This window comes from Athalia rosae, chromosome 4 (assembly GCF_917208135.1).
Source record: "Athalia rosae chromosome 4, iyAthRosa1.1, whole genome shotgun sequence".
Taxonomy (NCBI): domain Eukaryota; kingdom Metazoa; phylum Arthropoda; class Insecta; order Hymenoptera; family Athaliidae; genus Athalia; species Athalia rosae.
The window spans coordinates 10,849,039-10,854,038 of NC_064029.1; the positions used below are offsets into that span (position 1 = coordinate 10,849,039).

Below are 5,000 nucleotides of genomic sequence, written 5' to 3' on the forward strand. Positions count from 1 at the left end.
GAAAGAGTCGCGCATCACTCGTTGGATCGAAAAATTTTCAAAGTCCGAAAGAGTCGCGCATCACTCGTTGGATCGAAAAATTTTCAAAGTCCGAAAGAGTCGCGCATCACTCGTTGGAACGAAAAATTTTCAAAGTCCGAAAGAGTCGCGCATCACTCGTTGGAACGAAAAATTTTCAAAGTCCGAAAGAGTCGCGCATCACTCGTTGGAACGAAAAATTTTCAAAGTCCGAAAGAGTCGCGCATCACTCGTTGGATCGAAAAATTTTCAAAGTCCGAAAGAGTCGCGCATCACTCGTTGGAACGAAAAATTTTCAAAGTCCGAAAGAGTCGCGCATCACTCGTTGGATCGAAAAATTTTCAAAGTCCGAAAGAGTCGCGCATCACTCGTTGGATCGAAAAATTTTCAAAGTCCGATAGAGTCGCGCATCACTCGTTGGATCGAAAAATTTTCAAAGTCCGAAAGAGTCGCGCATCACTCGTTGGAACGAAAAATTTTCAAAGTCCGAAAGAGTCGCGCATCACTCGTTGGATCGAAAAATTTTCAAAGTCCGAAAGAGTCGCGCATCACTCGTTGGATCGAAAAATTTTCAAAGTCCGAAAGAGTCGCGCATCACTCGTTGGATCGAAAAATTTTCAAAGTCCGCAAGAGTCGCGCATCACTCGTTGGATCGAAAAATTTTCAAAGTCCGCGAGAGTCGCGCATCACTCGTTGGATCGAAAAATTTTCAAAGTCCGAAAGAGTCGCGCATCACTCGTTGGATCGAAAAATTTTCAAAGTCCGAAAGATTCGCGCATCACTCGTTGGATCGAAAAATTTTCAAAGTCCGAAAGAGTCGCGCATCACTCGTTGGATCGAAAAATTTTCAAAGTCCGAAAGAGTCGCGCATCACTCGTTGGAACGAAAAATTTTCAAAGTCCGAAAGAGTCGCGCATCACTCGTTGGAACGAAAAATTTTCAAAGTCCGAAAGAGTCGCGCATCACTCGTTGGAACGAAAAATTTTCAAAGTCCGAAAGAGTCGCGCATCACTCGTTGGAACGAAAAATTTTCAAAGTCCGAAAGAGTCGCGCATCACTCGTTGGATCGAAAAATTTTCAAAGTCCGAAAGAGTCGCGCATCACTCGTTGGATCGAAAAATTTTCAAAGTCCGAAAGAGTCGCGCATCACTCGTTGGATCGAAAAATTTTCAAAGTCCGAAAGAGTCGCGCATCACTCGTTGGATCGAAAAATTTTCAAAGTCCGATAGAGTCGCGCATCACTCGTTGGAACGAAAAATTTTCAAAGTCCGAAAGAGTCGCGCATCACTCGTTGGATCGAAAAATTTTCAAAGTCCGAAAGAGTCGCGCATCACTCGTTGGATCGAAAAATTTTCAAAGTCCGAAAGAGTCGCGCATCACTCGTTGGATCGAAAAATTTTCAAAGTCCGAAAGAGTCGCGCATCACTCGTTGGATCGAAAAATTTTCAAAGTCCGATAGAGTCGCGCATCACTCGTTGGATCGAAAAATTTTCAAAGTCCGAAAGAGTCGCGCATCACTCGTTGGAACGAAAAATTTTCAAAGTCCGAAAGAGTCGCGCATCACTCGTTGGATCGAAAAATTTTCAAAGTCCGAAAGAGTCGCGCATCACTCGTTGGATCGAAAAATTTTCAAAGTCCGAAAGAGTCGCGCATCACTCGTTGGATCGAAAAATTTTCAAAGTCCGAAAGAGTCGCGCATCACTCGTTGGATCGAAAAATTTTCAAAGTCCGAAAGAGTCGCGCATCACTCGTTGGATCGAAAAATTTTCAAAGTCCGATAGAGTCGCGCATCACTCGTTGGATCGAAAAATTTTCAAAGTCCGAAAGAGTCGCGCATCACTCGTTGGATCGAAAAATTTTCAAAGTCCGAAAGAGTCGCGCATCACTCGTTGGAACGAAAAATTTTCAAAGTCCGAAAGAGTCGCGCATCACTCGTTGGATCGAAAAATTTTCAAAGTCCGAAAGAGTCGCGCATCACTCGTTGGATCGAAAAATTTTCAAAGTCCGAAAGAGTCGCGCATCACTCGTTGGATCGAAAAATTTTCAAAGTCCGAAAGAGTCGCGCATCACTCGTTGGATCGAAAAATTTTCAAAGTCCGAAAGAGTCGCGCATCACTCGTTGGATCGAAAAATTTTCAAAGTCCGAAAGAGTCGCGCATCACTCGTTGGATCGAAAAATTTTCAAAGTCCGATAGAGTCGCGCATCACTCGTTGGATCGAAAAATTTTCAAAGTCCGAAAGAGTCGCGCATCACTCGTTGGAACGAAAAATTTTCAAAGTCCGAAAGAGTCGCGCATCACTCGTTGGATCGAAAAATTTTCAAAGTCCGAAAGAGTCGCGCATCACTCGTTGGAACGAAAAATTTTCAAAGTCCGAAAGAGTCGCGCATCACTCGTTGGATCGAAAAATTTTCAAAGTCCCAACGATTCTCGCATGGAACTAAGTTCCAACGTACTGCCAAATTTTTCAGGTCGCGTTGCTGTTTTGCCCCATAAGGAACACGTGTTATGACCGGCCGGCTCCGACGTCCGAGCGGCACCGTTGATACTTCATGCACCGAGCGGTCTCGACCGGTCGGTCGGCACCTAGTCCTCGGGTTTCGGAACTTTCGACTTGTTTCGGCCCGTATCTCGACATTCCTTTGCGGGTTTGTTGTCGGGGCTATGGTTTCGTCCTCACCGTGTCACGAACACGCAGACAAAAATTTTTTTCGAATTTTGAAAATTTTTCGTCTGAGCGGAGATTCGCACCACAGGCGTTCGTTTCGTTCCGGTAAGAACCACTCTCACGAGTTCAAAGTTTTTCCGAGCGCTCACGTTTCGCAGGGGCGAGTTCTTCGCTCCGTCTAGAAAATATGATTCAATTTGAATCGTCGACACTACATAACCGCGGGTCGGTGTCTAAGACCGAATGGCCCTTTATGCGGTGACCAGAAAGTCTTCTCTCGCAAGTCGAGGGAAGCAGTCGAACAGAGGCATCAACTCGCCACATTCCGTGCGTATCACAGTCTGTTCGCAGACGGTACACATTGATTTCCAATCGTACTCCCGACGCTTGCAATCTAGCCGAAGGATACGAGAAGGATAATTCGAACGATTTGCACCGGGGAGTCGACAAAAATTGTCTTCACCCGAGGAAACACAAAGTCGAACAGAGCGCTCTGAGCGCTAGTACGCGTACACAAGTTGTGCGGTACCAGATATACATATTATATTAAAACGTGTGGCCGACCGGGCAAAGACTCGGCGGCATGGGGCAACACACGAAAAGAGCTACCAATAACACAAAGCTCCCTGGTTGATCCTGCCAGTAGTCATATGCTTGTCTCAAAGATTAAGCCATGCATGTCTCAGTGCAAGCCATATTAAGGTGAAACCGCGAATGGCTCATTAAATCAGTTATGGTTTCTTAGATCGTACCCACATTTACTTGGATAACTGTGGTAATTCTAGAGCTAATACATGCAAACAGAGTTCCGACCAGAGATGGGAGGAATGCTTTTATTAGATCAAAACCAATCGGTGGCGGGTTCGTCCTGTCCGCCGTTTACTTTGGTGACTCTGAATAACTTTGGGCTGATCGCACGGTCTTGGTACCGGCGACGCATCTTTCAAATGTCTGCCTTATCAACTGTCGATGGTAGGTTCTGCGCCTACCATGGTTGTAACGGGTAACGGGGAATCAGGGTTCGATTCCGGAGAGGGAGCCTGAGAAACGGCTACCACATCCAAGGAAGGCAGCAGGCGCGCAAATTACCCACTCCCGGCACGGGGAGGTAGTGACGAAAAATAACGATACGGGACTCATCCGAGGCCCCGTAATCGGAATGAGTACACTTTAAATCCTTTAACGAGGATCAATTGGAGGGCAAGTCTGGTGCCAGCAGCCGCGGTAATTCCAGCTCCAATAGCGTATATTAAAGTTGTTGCGGTTAAAAAGCTCGTAGTTGAATCTGTGTCCCACGCTGTCGGTTCACCGCTCGCGGTGTTTAACTGGCATGATTGTGGGACGTCCTACCGGTGGGCTTAGCCTTTCGGGGCGGCCCAACTAATATCCCATCGCGGTGCTCTTCATTGAGTGTCGAGGTGGGCCGGTACGTTTACTTTGAACAAATTAGAGTGCTTAAAGCAGGCTATTTTCGCCTGAATACTGTGTGCATGGAATAATGGAATAGGACCTCGGTTCTATTTTGTTGGTTTTCGGAACCCCGAGGTAATGATTAATAGGAACAGATGGGGGCATTCGTATTGCGACGTTAGAGGTGAAATTCTTGGATCGTCGCAAGACGGACAGAAGCGAAAGCATTTGCCAAAAATGTTTTCTTTAATCAAGAACGAAAGTTAGAGGTTCGAAGGCGATCAGATACCGCCCTAGTTCTAACCATAAACGATGCCAGCTAGCGATCCGCCGAAGTTCCTCCGATGACTCGGCGGGCAGCTTCCGGGAAACCAAAGCTTTTGGGTTCCGGGGGAAGTATGGTTGCAAAGCTGAAACTTAAAGGAATTGACGGAAGGGCACCACCAGGAGTGGAGCCTGCGGCTTAATTTGACTCAACACGGGAAACCTCACCAGGCCCGGACACCGGAAGGATTGACAGATTGAGAGCTCTTTCTTGATTCGGTGGGTGGTGGTGCATGGCCGTTCTTAGTTGGTGGAGCGATTTGTCTGGTTAATTCCGATAACGAACGAGACTCTAGCCTGCTAAATAGGCGTACTTTCCGGTATCTCGAAGGCCCCCGGCTTCGGTCGGGAGGTTTTTACTACCGGCGTACAAATAAATCTTCTTAGAGGGACAGGCGGCTTCTAGCCGCACGAGATTGAGCAATAACAGGTCTGTGATGCCCTTAGATGTTCTGGGCCGCACGCGCGCTACACTGAAGGAACCAGCGTGTCTTCCCTGGCCGAAAGGCCCGGGTAACCCGCTGAACCTCCTTCGTGCTAGGGATTGGGGCTTGCAATTATTCCCCATGAACGAGGAATTC

General features: G+C 47.0%; 1 non-coding gene across 1 annotated transcript in view; it reads left to right on the plus strand.

Moving 5' to 3' along the window:
* The first annotated feature begins 3,308 nt into the window (after positions 1 to 3,308).
* The window catches only part of LOC125500874, a 1,914-nt gene continuing 222 nt past the window's right edge, over positions 3,309 to 5,000 (plus strand). The window contains exon 1 of the ribosomal RNA XR_007278336.1: positions 3,309 to 5,000. This exon is cut by the window's right edge and continues 222 nt beyond it. This is a non-coding gene — a ribosomal RNA (small subunit ribosomal RNA).